Below are 16,651 nucleotides of genomic sequence, written 5' to 3'. Positions count from 1 at the left end.
AAAATTCTTATGCTGAAGTCCTTACCCCCCATACCTCAGAACATGACCTTATTTAGAACTAGGATCATTGCAGATGTAATTAGTTAAGTGAAGATGTGTTCATACTGGAGTAAGTTTGGTCCCTAATCCAATATGATTGGTGTCCTTATAAAAAGGGGAAATTTAGACACAGAGACACACACACTAGGAAAATGTCATGTGACAAATGGAGTTATGCTATCACAAGTTAAAAAACTATCACAAACTAGGAGATAGTCCTTGAACATATCCTTCTCTAGCACCTATAGAGGGAACATGGTCCTACCAACACCTTGATCTCAGACTCCCAACCTCTAGAACAGAAAGATAATGAGTACCTGTTGTTTAAGCCACTCAATTTACAGTATTTTATTACAGCAGTCGTAGCAAATTAAGGCAACCCAGAATACCACCCCCAATTCATTAACTTTTAATTGTCTCTTATTGCCTATGAAAACAAAGAAACAAGTTATTAGTCATGGCTTTGAAAAGCTCTTGTTACCTGGCCTCTGTGTACTTGCCCAACCTAATACTCGTTTCACACAATTTAACCTTTAAAATACCAATCCTTATTTTCCTAAAATTGTCTACTTCTTCCACCTTAGGCCTTTGAAAATGGAATTCCCTCTAAAAATGGTGGACAATATATAGTCTAACCTTCATACAATTCTTTTTTTTTTTTTAACCTTCATACAATTCTTAACATATTCCAGCACCAGTATTTTCAAGGGAGTGAAGTAGATGGGCTATGTCTTCTAAATTATTTAAGGATGATAATGAAAACATGAAGGGCATGTTCAGTGAAAAATTATTGTGGTAAATGGGATTGGAGGTTTCAAGAACCTCCAAGACCTTTTGGGTTAGGGTAATAGAATAGTGAGATAGAAAGGCGAAAAGTAGTTACAGGAGAGTTCTTATTTAAAACAGACTTTGTAAGTGATGTAGTTATTAGTAATGTCTCAGATATGACCAGGAGAATGTGCCTCTGAAGTGGGAACTAGTAGGCTAATCTAAGAATGTGTTCAGGGACTCATGAAACCAGGGTGTTGAATAAATGGTTTATGTGATTGTTGAATTTTCTGATAAGGAACAATGGGTGAGTGCTATATAGGGATCTAATGACTAAAATATTTAATGAATGAGAGGAAGTGACCAGAAAGCTAATGAAGAGGTAGTGAGTAGAATGATCTGATCTTATGTGTTTCAAAGGAACCCAGGTTGTAGGGAGGAGGGAAAGTAAATGGTCTGGATCAACAATGAAAGACAAGGAGTACTGCACCACTTAAAGCCCCTGTGGGAATCATGGGGTGGAAGAAAATAAGTTTCAAGGGGCGCCTGGGTGGCTCAGTTGGTTAAGCAACTGCCTTCAGCTCAGGTCATGATCCTGGAATCCCGGGATCAAGTCCCACATCGGGCTCCCTGCTCAGCGGGGAGCCTGTTTCTCCCTCTAACCCTCCCCACTCTCATGTACTCTCTCTCTCTCTCTCATTCTCACTCTCTCAAATAAATAAATCTTTAAAAAAAACAAAAAAGAAAAGAAGTTTCAAATTCTCCAAATACCACACAAAACAGACAGAACAACTAGGTTGCAAACCCACAATGAACAGATAACATTTACAGCAAAACTAAGTGTGACAGAGTCTCTGCACAAACAATAAAATTCAGGTGAGTGAGCTGATACCCTGTTAACTTCCAAACCTTAACTCCCATCTTCCTGTCTTGGACAGAACCATTCATTCATTCTTTTATTCAGTCAACTCTATTCTACCCACACCCCAGCATTATACATTGTCAGCTCTTTGACCATGCAAAAAACCACTCAGAACTTTGGAACTCAATCTTCTTACTATATGCTTTTTTCTGCCTCCAAGATCTATTTTAACTTCGACATTTTCTCTGATTAAATTGATTTGAAAGAGAAAGTTTAGGGCACTGGGGAATGGAATTCAAGCAATGCCTCTAAGTTTAATTACATTTTGCTTATTAAAAGGAAACCAGACCAAAGGCAATGAACACTAAGAAAAGAACAGATCACTCTCAAAGTTTGCATTATCAGATGAGAATCAACTCAGAGCTGGTGTCAACATTATCAATAAGATTTATCCTTAGGTGCAGGAGGAGAGCTGATCCACAGTAGAAATGACCAGCGTGAAAGCACCCCCCAAACCCCACATTCTGACTTTTGGGAAGGCTTTTGGTAGATAAGATCTATCCCCAGGATGACAGGGATCTTTTAAAGCCAACTTTTTCTGCACAGCATAGGAAGCCATCAACAAAATGAAAAGGTAACCTATTGGATGGGAGAAAATATTTGCAAATCATGTATCTGATTAAGGGTTAATAATTAATATATATAAAGAATTCAGACAACTTCATAGCACAAAAACAAATAATCCAATTTAAAAAATGGGAAAAGGATATGAATAGACATTTTTTTTCCCACTTTTTAAAAGTTTGTTTGTTTGTTTATTTATTTATTTATTTATTTTAGTACTCTAAACCCAACATGGGGCTTGAACTCATGACCCTGAGATCATGAGTCTCATGCTCTTCCAACTAAAAGTAGCTAGGCACCCCTGAATAGATGTTATTTTTCAAAGACATACAGATGGCCAACAGGCACAGGAAAAGATGCTCAACATCACTAATCATCAGGGAAATGCAAATCAAAACCACCATGAGATCTCACTTCATACCTGTTCAAATGGATATTATCAAAAAGACAAAGAATAACAAGTGTTGGCAAGGATGTGGAAAAAAAAGGAACCCTCATGCACTGTTGGTGAGAATGTAAATTGCAGCCACTGTGGAAAACAGTATGGAGGTTCCTCAAAAAACTGAAAATGGAACTACAGTATTATCTAGGAATTCTACTACTAAGTATTTATCTGCAGAAAATGAAAACACTAATTCAAAAAGGTATATCTTCAAAGCATTATTTATAACAGCTAAGATATGGAAACAATGTAAGTGTACATCAATGGATGAATGGATTAAACATGAGGTGGTATAAGGGAGCCTGGATGGCTCAGCTCAGTTGGTTCAATGCCTGACTCTTGATTTTGACTTTGGTCATGATCTCATGATTGTGATATTGAGGCCTGAGGAGTTTGCTTGAGATTCTCTCTCTTCCTCTGCCCCTCCCTCTGCTCATGCTCTCTTTCCCTCTCTCAGATAATAAATCATTTTAAAAAAAATGAGGCGGGCTGTTTGGGTGGCTCAGTCAGTTAAGTGCATCTATCTTCAGCTCAGGTCATGATCTCAGGGTCCTGAGATCGAGCCCTGTAGTGGGCTCCCTGCTCAGTGGAGAGTCTCTTTCTCCTTCTCCCTCTATCCCTCCCCACCATGCTCATGCTCTCTCTCTCTCAAATGAATAAATACAATCTTTTTTTTTTTAAATGGGGTGGTATATATAGACAATGGAATATTATTTAGCCATAAAAAAGAAATCTTGCCATTTGTGACAATATAGATGAACCAGAGGGTATTATACTAAGGGAAATAAGTCAGACAAAGAAAGACTATTACCATATAATCTCACTTATATGTGGAATCTAAAACATGAAACAAATGAACAAACAAAACAAAATTCATAGATACAGAGAGTAAAAGAGCAGTTAGATGGGTGGGCAAAATGTGTGAATGGAGTCAAGAAGTACAGACTTCCAATTAAAAAATAAATAAGTAATGGGGATGTAATGTACATGCTTGAAAGTTGCTAAGACAGTAAATCTTAAAAGTTCTCATCAAGGAAAAAATTTGTAACTTTGTATGATGACAGATAGTAACTAGATTTATTGTGGTAATCATTTCATAGTGTATACAGCTATCAAATTATTATGTTGTACACTTGACATTAATATAATGTTACATGTCAATTATACCTCAATAAAATAATATAATTAATTAATTAATTCCCAGGAAAGAGTAGATGTTAAAAGATATTTGTTGATGACTGATGGAATGATGAATAGATGAATGAATGAATACAATATCCATCTTAAAATTCTGAAATATGAGGTTTTGTCTCCAAAAAAGAAAAAAAAAGACCTTGATGGATATCCTTGTATTTATAATCATACCTGTATCTGTCTGTCTGCCTATCTATTATCTATCTATCGTCATAGTATGGTGGGAAGGGCACAGACTATGACATAAGATAGCTTGGGATTTAGAACCTACCTTTCCTACTTCCTGGCTTTGGACAAGTTACTTATTATCATAAGCCAACTTTTTTTAACTTAAACAATACCAATAACACCTATGAATTGCCATGAGGATCAAATTAGAGAATACAGATTGCTTTCCCATGATTTAGGAATCCATAAATATTAGCTATTGGTAATGTTCTTCCATAAGCTGTTATGTTGTATGCCTTTGTTGCAATGAGTTCATTTTTCAAACTATATTTTGTCTCATGTTCTGACTTGCATAAGGGTCCTCATGGAGAATATGGGAGAGAAAACATTAAAATCAAAAACATTTCAGAAAACACAAGAGAGGAGGCCCCTGCAGCATTGGCCCTTGACCCACCATCACTGGCTCCAGGACTTGATGCCTGCCTCAGACATTTGCTGTAATTAGTACTGAAAGGGCCCCTAAGGGCTTGAAAAGGAGGCTACTTCCCCTGAATCGACATTTCCTGTGTGGCTGGCTTCCATGAATTTAGGCTGCTGGCCAAAGGAGGCAGATCTGGTGGGGCACATGCTTTTCTCAGGATGAAGTGAGCAGATGAAAAGAGAGGAGGGGAATGAATGTCAAAGGACTTCCTAATGAGATCTCCCCTTGTTGTGAGCCCTCTGGGCTGAGGAATTAGTGTGCAGATCATTTGCTAATGAGCATGTCCATATCCATAGAATAACCTTTAAATGCTCAAAGAATGTAGAGTAATTCTACTAGTTCTTTCCTTGTCTGGGTATGCTGAGAAACAAGATTATCCATTTGCAAATGCAAGTCCTGAAAAAGGCAGTGGTACACAACACAAATTCTAGTAAACAACTCTAAGACATATATCATTAATAAATACTACAGGCCTCCACCCTTTGTAAGGGCCAGCAGGATTTAAGGAGATAGCGCTTTCTCAGGAATTCTTGATGGGCAGCTATCCAACTCAGGTCTAAACGCCTCTTTTTTCACCCCACTCCCAGCAATCAAATACTGAGGAAGAGTCTCCTCCTTAATTCCTGGGAGTTCAGTACACACCTCATGGTGCTCCCTCCTTCCACATTCCTTTTTTTTTTTCTTTTCTTCCTTCTTTCGAATTATGTACAACCTAGGGGCACTAAATGCATAGTGGGGGTTTGATTTTCTTACTTTTAGGTATTGTGTGATAGGAAGAAGTATAAAGTACTAAGTAGGTCTCTAAATGCCTGTCCTGATACTAACTAACTTCTAATTAGAATTGGATGTCTAAGCATCTTATTTCAAATTAATTTTTCTTAAATACACATACACACACACCTACACTTTGACCTTTTCAGCTCAGCCTCTTTGGGAAAAAGGAAGGCATTTTTCATGATTCCCCAAGTACTTACAAGTTTATCAGCAAGCCACGCACATTCAATCACGTTCCCCTAATGAACTGCTCTTGTCAATTTAGTTCTCATAAAAACTCAAGTGAGGCAATGTGAAGAGTGGTGATTCCTGAGCCCAGGTCTGTGATGCCCTAGGGTGTCTCCAATTATTTCCAGGTGGGGGTTGGGGGTGTCATGAAATTCTCCAACAAAACTAATTTTAATCCACTTCAGTTTGCAAAATTGCAGGCCACGCAGCATTTTGATTAAGAAGGACATTTCAGAAAATCAAGTGAGTCACAGTGGGGTATTGCAAATGGAAAAACAAACAAACAAAAATCTTTAGCATAGAATTTCATAACCAATTATATTTTTCCTTCTTTTGTCCACATAGCAGGTGGTGGCTCCTATTGTGATCTCAATACTTGGGTAGATGTGAAGGAGAAAAAAATAAGAGAATCCAGTATTTATTGAGAATTTGCAACATGCATTTAATTGTAAGAGAAGCTTTTGCATATTACATTTCATATCATGCCTACAACATCATTATGAAGTAGAACAATATGGACTACTTTACAAGAAAAGAAACTGAGAGTTTAGAGACACTATATAATTAGCCCAAGGTCCAAATCTGATAAAGCAAGGGGCTGGAACCTGAACTTTGATCTTTCTAATTCCAAAGCTTACATTTTTCTCATTAATATGTTTTCATAAATAGGATATGAGCATCCACAAAGAGAATATGGTCTGGTTTGGAAGAAAAACCATTTGAGAACTCAAGGACAATTAAAGAGACATAAGAAAATATAGAAGTGTCAAATTTTATGGTGAGATATCAACCTGGGCTAAAGGAAATTTAAGAAAAAAAAAAAAGGTTCCATGAACTAACATACTCAACACCCTGAAGAATGAGTGAAATTGGAGAAAGAGTGAAACAGAGAAGAGCAGAAATAGGATTTTTAAGGAGCATTTAGTTGGGTGTGAGAAAGGCCAACTTGGTCACAGGGAGAATTGATTGCCCAGAGTGGCCAATTTGGGTAGAGCAGTATGGTGGATCCATTTGGTTTCATAGTGTATGGCCAGACTCAAGGAGAACTGTTAAGCCTTTGTGGACAGCTCTCTTTGCTTTATCTGGTGTTTTGTTTTGTTTAATGGATGTATTAACTACCTACACTGGGTTAAGTACAGGAGGAGGGCAATTAAGAGCTCTGTACTATTTGGAAGTTAATTTCCTAGGAACTAGTTCTAGCCTTCCTCCATACCTCTGACTTAACGAGTTACTGAGCCTCACTCAATCCAAGATGTCTTCATACCTTGAAATGAAATCATAATGCAATATTTATTTGATTGCTAAAATTGCCATGAATAGCCCTGATCTCTTGAGATTACCAGATCTTTGAATTCAACTATTTGACAGCACTTGGATTCAAACATATCATGCTACATAAAACTCTTGATTTCACCCCTTCACAAAACAAAACAATGCAAAATATAAAGCAAAACTTGATAAGGATGATGATGATGATGTTGGTGCTGGTGATGATGATGATGATGATGATTTGGGCTTGTACTGCTACCTTGGCCACATAATTTTGGTTTCTTCTTCCAATTTTGACTATCTCTGACAAATGAATTCTCCGAAATATAGCCAAAGTGCCCTTTTAAAAAACATAAGGCACAATCTTTAAAAGTCTTCAATGTGTTTCCATAACTCTTAGAATGAAATCTAAATCTTGTTTCCTTGACCTCAAGACCTTCAATGGTTTCCTCTCTTTATGCAGTTTCATTTATCAACCCATTTCTTTTCCCTCTGCCACACCGAACACATGTTCTTCTCACTGATGTTTGAGTTTGTAACATTTTCTTGCCACTCAGGTATTAATTCAAATGTCCCCTGTTCAGAGAACACTTCCTGGCACCCATTCTAAAAGGGACACCCAATTGTGATCTGTCACCATCCCCTTCAGTTTGATGCATTGTACTTACCATTATCTAAGATTTTTCTTAGTTATTTCTCAGATTACTTTTATGTTTATTTTCCCTCTGATCCCACTAGCATGAAGCTGCATGAATGCCTCCTTGTTTATCATTTTATCCCTGCATATGGCCATGTATGCAGTATTTGGGATGGCTCAATAGATATGTGCTGTGTTAATAAAATAGTCCACCAATGTTTAGATAGATGTTTGACATGAAGAAAGTGTACTTTAATGGGTAAGTGGAAATGACGTGGAGGCTTATTTGAATAGAGGATGACTTGAATCTAGATCTCATTTGTGTGGCTATATCAGGAAGAGGGAGCAAGGGAGTCAGTACACTGGGGATAGCTGAAATAGAACAGAAAAGGAGAACCAAAAAGAAATAAGGGAAATTTGAAAATTTTTGGTGATTGATTACTATGAAAGTTTTGATGTATATAAGCCTTTCTTCTTCCTAGCCCAATACCTCATGGAAAATGCAGAAACTATAAGGTAATGAGAAGCCTTTGGCAGGAGTACATGGAAAGTAGTGACCCTTAGGAATGACATCATACATTCAAGGAAAGATACCCATTAGGCAATTCACTGACCGAACATGTTGGGAAGACCATAAAACTTCAAAGTTGGCAAATGTGGTAGGTAGTGCTATTGTTGAAAAAATATTTATCCTTTTCCATGATTCTTTATGGGGAATGGGGCTTCTCTGCCCCTTAGTTTTGGATCCAGTCATGTGACTTTTAAGATAGTATGAGACAAGATGAAAGCAATTTTGGAATGTGCTTAGAGGGTAAGGCTTTGCCTCCCATGCTTCTGCTATGAGGAGCTTAGCTGCTGTTCAGGAGGATGAGAGACACATGAGAAAAACTGGATTCAGCCCATAGCCTGAAGCCAAGCCCAGATGAGTCCAGTCTAGACCAACTGAACCCCAACCAAAGTGAAGTCATGAGAGCAAAATGAGCATTGAAATGGTTTGTTACACTGCATTATGGCAATTTCTGACTGATACAGAACTTTAAAACTTTTAAAACAATTAAACTTGCTGAATGAATGACTATAGAAAATTGTAAGAAGATGAGTAATGATAGAGTACTGAAAGATTTCTTCACTTAAAATATTTACTGTGTCTTCATTCACCCCAACATAATTCTTTCTCTCTTTAATAATATTATTTCAGTTCATTCACTAATTCACATATTTATTCAAAAATACATATTGAGCAATACAGGCATTTATGTGCAAGGATTATAGGAGAAAACAAGGTAAAATGCACATTACAACTTTGGTATCCAGAATTTTTAATAACCTTTTCTGAAAACTCTTCCAAAATGTATAACTATATCCTGAGACTCTCTACCATACCCCTGATATATATTTCAAAATGTCAGCATGACCTCTGGGATGTCCCAAAGGTATCTTAAATTCAATATATCCAAAAACTAGTTTATTAACCTTCTCACTTTTCAACCAACAATCTACTCCTCTTCATGTATTTCCCATCTGTAAATCTGTCATCAGTTCACTCAAGCCAGGAAATCTGGAATGTTCATTTCTTTCTTCTTCTCGTCCTCCATTCCCAGTGAATCTTGTATTACCATCGAGTCTCTCTCCTAGATGTCTCTGCTCTCAGTGGTCTCTCTGTCACATGTCATCACCACTCTAAAGAAAGTCTCTCAGACTCTCTACAACAGTCATTTTTCTGAGACATAAATGATGGAGAAAATATGGAAGGGGCCTATACAGTTTCCAATACAAGTATATCATTGGTTTCTCTCTGGCTAGAAAATTCGTGTTCATCTGCTAAAGGACAGCAGAAATGCCATCTCCATGTTGAGAATGAGTACATCCAGGCATTTGAGATGGTAACTACTGAGGCCTGAGGAAAAATAGAAATACTTCTTATAGCAGTTTATCCTGTCAGCCAAGAAAAGGGGAGCAGGAAAGGAAAAGACTCAAACAGAATACTTGTACATAGGACCAGTTTTCATTTGAAAACTTTAATGAATAACCCAGAAATTAGAACATAAAATTTGTGGTTTTTTTTAATTCCTACCAAATATTTTTAAAAGAATTACATGACAGACTGGTTTATTTGAAAAAGGAAACACCAGACCTTCAGAACTTCAATTTCCCTTATTAAAATAAATGAATTTTGGCTTTGTTTGTGCTTAATCTTGGCTGGAAATTTACATTACCCAATCAGGAGTTAACAAGCCCCGCAGGGGAAATCAAGTGTCGCATAAAAATTCCACAGGAAATCCACCAATAAATCAGGGCAGGCAAGGCTGTATATATGGAGATTTCTAGCCCTTCTAAAGTCTATTAAAAACCTTTAAATCCTGCTTTAGACAAAACATAAAGGAGTGTTGGGAGCTCTGTCATTCCTGAGAGGCCCTTCAATTTCTACATACTAATATTTAATCATTGAAAATGTCTATATATCCAAAATTAAGTCATTTAGCCTTGGTATATATAACACATTAATTTTATATAAACTCTTATTCTGACATGAAGTGGTTTACATAAGAGGGAAATAAAATCCTCTGGACCTGAACATAGAACATTCCTCTTCTGCCCATCCTTTATCAAAAGAGAGTCATGATGATGGTTTAAAATGGCATTTGGAAAGCAGCTCTTGATGGCATCTTTCCCACCTCTCTGCCAAAATACCTATGAAGACAACAACAGAGGTGAGAAATCACATTTCTGAAAATTAGACATGGCTGTCAATTTTACTACCAGAATTTGAGAGGAATTTCTATTCACCTTAAATGTAAAGGGAAAAAAAATGGGAAAACAGTAGGACTAGAGTATGCCTGTTTCCCTAGAAAGTTAGTAGGAAGATCCCTAATTGCTTCCCCCACTCTTTGGTCCTATTTCACAAGTTCACATTCTGTAATATGTTGCATATTGGACAAGCTGTTACCCACCTCACTCCCAACATGGAATACGAATTTGTCATCATCTGATTGTGTGTGTGTATGTATGTATGTGTGTGTGTGTGTGTGTGTGTGTACGTGTATGGCTTCCCAAATGCTGCTACTTTGAATCTTCCTCCTCCAGAGAAATTCTCCTTTTTAACATCAAAGAGAGTGTGAAACTCCAAGAAGACAACTGGCAAGAAGTAAAAGGGAATGGTGAGCAGTTACTCTCCTGGAGATAGAAACAACGTATAATAAGCAAAAGTTGTGTCACGGTCTTGGCAATAAAGAGTTCTTACAGCAGTTCATCCAGTTATAAATTTTCGTCCTCTCCAACTATTCAGAGTATGAGAGAACCAGGTTCTGAAAACAGGAAGCAGTCACTTTTTATACAGCAAAGTTGAACCCTGCATTGGGAAGGGTCCCATGGACTTTGAAAGAGAGGCTGACAGTACTTAAGTGAACAATAAGGCCAAAATAAATCCCTGTTTGGGATAACCTGTTTGGTCAAGTACCAAAAACAAAAGCAAAGCAAACAAACAAAACCAAAAAGCCCATTCTGGGGCATCTGCACATATATGAAAGAATGAAGAAAATAGATTATCCTGAAGAGCCAGTGAGAGGAAGAGGAGGCCTTCTCTTCATAAAATAGCCTGCCGAAGCATGTGTGCATTTGCCCTGAGGCTGGCAATGGCAGGAATAGATTGTGCCTCACTTGTGTGGTTTTAAAATATACCTCTTATGCCTTTAATCGTTTTTACAAATGACTTAGAGCATATTAAATTATTCTATGTTTTGTGGCAGAGAAAGGAAAATGAGGCGGTCTTAATTCTCCATACTAAGTTCTCTGCACTGAGAATTAGAAGGTGGGAACAAATGTGACCTCTCTTCCCTTCCTAAAATTCTTACCTTACTGCACAGTTGTATAATTCCCATGCTTCTACTTTTTTTTTTTTATTTCCATTGAAAATGATATTTAATTTTTCTTTTCAAAGTTGTCAAATTGGAACCTAAACTACAGGAGCTTGACTTAGCTGTTACATAAGTAAGTCCCTTATTTCAGGCTGGTCCGTTAACTTCTCTCAGTCCCCATGTTCACAACTTTAGTAGAAAGTGTTAAGAGTTAATGGATGGGTGGTTTTAAACTGTGGTCTATGGAGTTTAGGGACTTCTAGGGTTGTATTTGGGACAGAGATGATTGGGCAGGTCTCCATTCCCTGCCTTTGCTTCAAACAAATGTTTTACATGGTGGTCTTCTACAGAAGAATGGGTCCTGTTTTAATCAGAGTTCTCCGGAAAAATAGAAACAATGGGGGATATAGAAAGATGTTAGATAGATCGATCGATAGATAGATAGATAGATAATAGATAGATGATACATAGATAATAGATAGATAGTAGATGATAGATAATAGATAGATAGATAGATGATAGATAGATAGATATGAAAAGATTCATTATGAGTAACTGGATCACGTCATTATGGAGGCCAAGAAGTCCCACCATTTGTCTTTGTATGAATTGGAGACCCAAGAAAGCCAGTGGTATAGTTCAGTCCAAGTCTGAAGGCCTGAGAACCAGGAGCACCAAGGGCAGGCAAGATACATGTTCCAGCTCAAGCAATCAGGCAGGAAAGGGTGAATTCTTCCTCCAACTTTTTGTTCTATCTATCCAAGGGATTGGATGATGCTCCCCACCCCCACATTGGGAAGGAAAGTTGCTTTCCTGAATCTATCAATTCAAATGCTAATTTTATCTGGGACAAAATGGCCAAATCATTGAATATTTTTAATTACAAAATATATTGATTCTAATTCAACACTTACAATTTGTTTCCTTTTGGTGAATTCTCCATATTCACAATTTTAAAAATGGGAATAATTTGTTCTAACATTTTTAACCTGTTAGTGTCAAAATGTAATCCAAAACAAATTTCTAATGATAGAGGCTTGGTGATGATAAAATAAATTTTTCCTTTTTCCTAATTTCAAATGTACTAAAATGAGTGTGCTGAAAATGCAGGATACTGATAATGAGATTTTTAAAATTTGTTTCTGATGCTAGTTAGGCAGCAAACTTCCCTTGCCTTAGACTTTGCAGAATAAAATGTCAAAAATCCAATTCTATTTCTCTGACTTAACAAAAAAAAAAAAAAAGAAGACAATTAATGGGAAAAATCAACGAACAATTTTGTCATCAAAGCTTTTATTCAAACCAATGGAATTCAAGGACTTTAGACTTTTCTATTTTTATCATAAATTTTACTTTAATGTCTGGATATAGCTGATTAGGAAATGTAGAATGTAGTTCAAAAGAAATACAGCAGCAGGACAGGTCTATTGAAAGATCTCCTTGAGATGTATTAGCTAACGCTCTATCTAGACCACTCATAAATTTTTAGAGGAAAATTGATTTTGTTTTCTCTTCACTGCAGCAGTAAATAATTTTATAGCTTGGAAACAATTTCTATGCAAACTCTTAAGTATATATTTTTAAAAAGAATAGAATTTTTTCTTGCAGAGGTGTGATATCACTCATATAACTGTAATATTATATCTTCAATTAAAATAAAAGCCTCTCTAAACCATTTTGGATGATACATGCATTACAATAGAATTTTATTCTGAAAGGTGTAATATAACTAAAATAGAAAGCAAAATAAAAAAATAAACAGTTCTCTGTGATCAAATTGCACCCATCCATCCATCCATTCACCCATATCCATTCATTCATTCAACCAACATACATTGTTATTACATCTACTCTGTGTCCAGCCCTGTGCTGACTGCTGAATACATAAACATTAATTCTACATGATTTCTCAAGGAGTTCATAAAATCATAAATGAGTGGGCACAAATACTGACACCCACAGTATAATACATGATAAATAAGTGATGCCCAGTAATATATGTATTTGAAGTACAGATAACTAGAGAAGTCTAAGCTAGCAAGCAGACTGCTTTGAGTTGTTAAAATGAGAAGCACAATAGTACCGAATATAAGGAATTGGGCTTTGGGTTATGACACATCTATATTATAAAATCCAAATTTTGGCTACTTGCCAATTGTATAACTTTGGACAGATTCCTAAAACCTCACAACTTTAGACATGTCTGGTGTGAAAAAGGGAGAACGTTCCACTCAAAAATTTTATGAGTATAAAGAGATAGAGGAATAATTATGAATATTTCCAGGCATACAGGAAATGTCTAACAGACATTATTCATTCTCCCTTCCTCTTCTTTATAAATTTACCAGTTGAAGAGGAGGCATCAGTGGATGTAAATGCATCAAAGTGTGAATGAAAGATGTAGCAGGATCAAGGATCATCTGCATGTTCCCTGCAGTGGAGAAGCATGCTTTCTAGGAGTCAACAGCCAATGTAGGGAATGGGGTGCAGATCAAAGGAGTTAGGGCTGAATTTTGATGGACCTGTGGGCTATGCTGAATCTTTATATTATGTTTGTTAATCTACTTTAAATATAGTAATAAGATGACATAAATATCATGAAAAGATTTAAAATTACTTTTATATGCCAAATATTTTCTAAATAGCAATACTAAAAATCAATATGATTTCTTGTGTAAGAACATATACTAAAACTAATACCAACTGGACTGAATTATTAAATGTGAAATTCAAAAAGATATTTTTAAAATAAGGGATAAATATAGGTAACTAATTGTGAAGGAACAGGGGTACTAAGCAGTAAAACAACATGAGAAAGGATAGGGTGATTTGACTCAAGACTTGAAAATTTTTCAGATACTTAAAAAATAAAAATTAACTCAAAGACAAACTGAGTTGAAAAATTACAGATCTACATGTATCAATGTGTCACTAAGGAACTGTTTGATTAGCCTTTCTAGACCATGTACATCTTCAGCCAGCATTGTGTCCTTCTTCAAATTCATAACTAAATGTAAAAAGGAAAACCATTAATGTCATTTCTATCAATCCAAGATTATGAGGTGCCATAGGAGCAAATGTTAGTTTTTTTAGACTGAATGATGGAAATATTTTCATGGAAAAAAAGCACAGAAATAAGTAATCAATGAACTTCTCTGATAATATTTAGTAGGTAGAATGAGATATTACATATTTATCAAAATATATTGCCACAATTTCAGGGTCCTAATGAAAAATCAAGTTTTCTACTTACTGTCTTCCTTGGTTAATTTTGAACCTCATTATTGACACTGATCCTAAAAATAAGAGAGAGGCATTGGAATTAATGATTCAGAATCAACTACCATTTATTGAGCATTGACTGTACCTAAAACTGTTCCAGCTCCTTTGACTCATATTTTATTGTTTAATTCTTACAGAAACCTACAACACAGATATTTTCATTGGAATGAAAATGAATAAACTGAAAAGTAGAGAGAATTAAATATGCAATGTAGTTAAGAGGAATTGCTTTCTGGATTCTTACCCAAATTCTCAAATCTAACATCTTCTGACTTCCCACATGATTGCTTTGGGAAGATTTAATTTGTGACAAAAACTATACAACAATGTAGGAGATAGATAAAACCAAAGAACCCTTCTTTTCAAAGAAAACAGTGACCCTGAATGAGCTGATTCATTCAGGCAGTACCTTTACTTTCTGTCTCAAAACAGGTAACTCGCAGGGCACCAGGGTGGTTCAGTGGGTTAAGCATCCAACTCTTAATTTTGGCGCAGGTTATGATCTCAGGTTTGTGACGTTGAGCCCCATGTTGGGCTCTGTGCTTAGCAGGGAGTCTGCTTGAGGTTCTCTTTCTCCCTCTCCCTCTGCCCTTCCCCCCATGCTTTCTCTCTCTCTCTCTAAAAAATAAATGAATAAATTTTAGGGAAAAAACAAATTAGCTCTGTCTCTTTGAAAATCTGTATCTCACCTGTATGATTTAACCAAATTAGTCATACCAGGGGTTGAGAGTCTCAATCTCTGTTGCAAATCAGAATAGTCTGGAGGGCCTTAATTTAAAAAATAATGGAATCTAGGTCTATCTCAGAGATTCAGACTTATATACTGTGGGATGGGGCTTAGGCATTGGCATTGTCTTTTTCACATCTCTCCAGGTGATTGTAATGTGCAAAATTGAGAACCACTGTTCTAGATCCTTGGATATTTCAACAGCAGTAAATTAATTGGGTTTTCTGAGCTATTTTTCAAGTTAAAACAAAAACCTACTTCTGATTTTCTGTACAGTTTAAATACAATCACAGTTTACTTCCTTTTTTTTTTTTTTGGTTGAAACTATATGAAGTCACTGTGGTTAGCTCATGTTGGCAAGGCACCCTGATTGAAAGGTATGTCTCTGATTAATAACCATAAAAAACAGATGAGCTATTAATAAATGCAGTTTGTTTGCTAAATAAAATCAGATCATGAGGTTAATAGAAAAATAATAAAAATAGTACTTTGATAATGAAAAACTTGGAAACCACCTCATATGAAATTGTAATTCATATCCCAATTAACAGATCCAAGCAGTCTAGAGATTATTCTTGGTTATAGAATTTGCAGAAAATATTAAACAAAAATAAATTCATGGAGAGACTCTATGAATTTGTAATTATAGATTTGATAAACTGAAGAATTCTGAGAAACTTTAGAGCAGGTTTCTCAATACCCTTCTGCATTGCCCTTCACCCTCGCCTGTGGATATTGGTAGATTGTATTTTGTTTTTTGGGGTTTTTTTTTAATTCCATGTTCAAATACATTGGAAAATTCCAAGTTAAAGAAAGATAAACGTTTCTTGGCTCTAGGACTTGTCAGAAACTTTAAGATGATAATATATAACCCTCCAAGAAAAATGCAGTGTTTCCCAAATATATTACATCATGGGATTCTTTTCCTGCCACATTGTAGGACAAATAACTATAGAGCCCCACAGCGTCCTATAAGCAACAGTGATATCCACAAACCCCACAAAGTATACCCAATGCCTACTATATGCCAAGGCTGGATTTGAAGTATCTCATAACCTGAATCCAGCTTAAATGTGACTTTAACTTTTAGATTTCACAACAGAAGGGAATGTTCAATAACTGCAAATTGATAGATTCTGTTATAGCAGATGATGCTAACATAACTATTCAAAGTCTTGAGGCAGGTTAATTCTGGACATTAAGGCATTCAATCTTACAGAGCAGAATAGGATGATTATATTCTTCAGGGTTAACAGAGGTGTGATGGATGGAAGGAAGGAAGGGAGGAAGGAAGGAAGGAAG

This window comes from Leptonychotes weddellii, chromosome 16 (assembly GCF_054177405.1).
Source record: "Leptonychotes weddellii isolate Sample4059 chromosome 16, ASM5417740v2, whole genome shotgun sequence".
NCBI classification, from domain to species: Eukaryota; Metazoa; Chordata; class Mammalia; order Carnivora; family Phocidae; genus Leptonychotes; species Leptonychotes weddellii.
The sequence above is the reverse complement of the archived record's forward strand: the minus strand, read 5'-3'. Positions refer to the sequence as shown.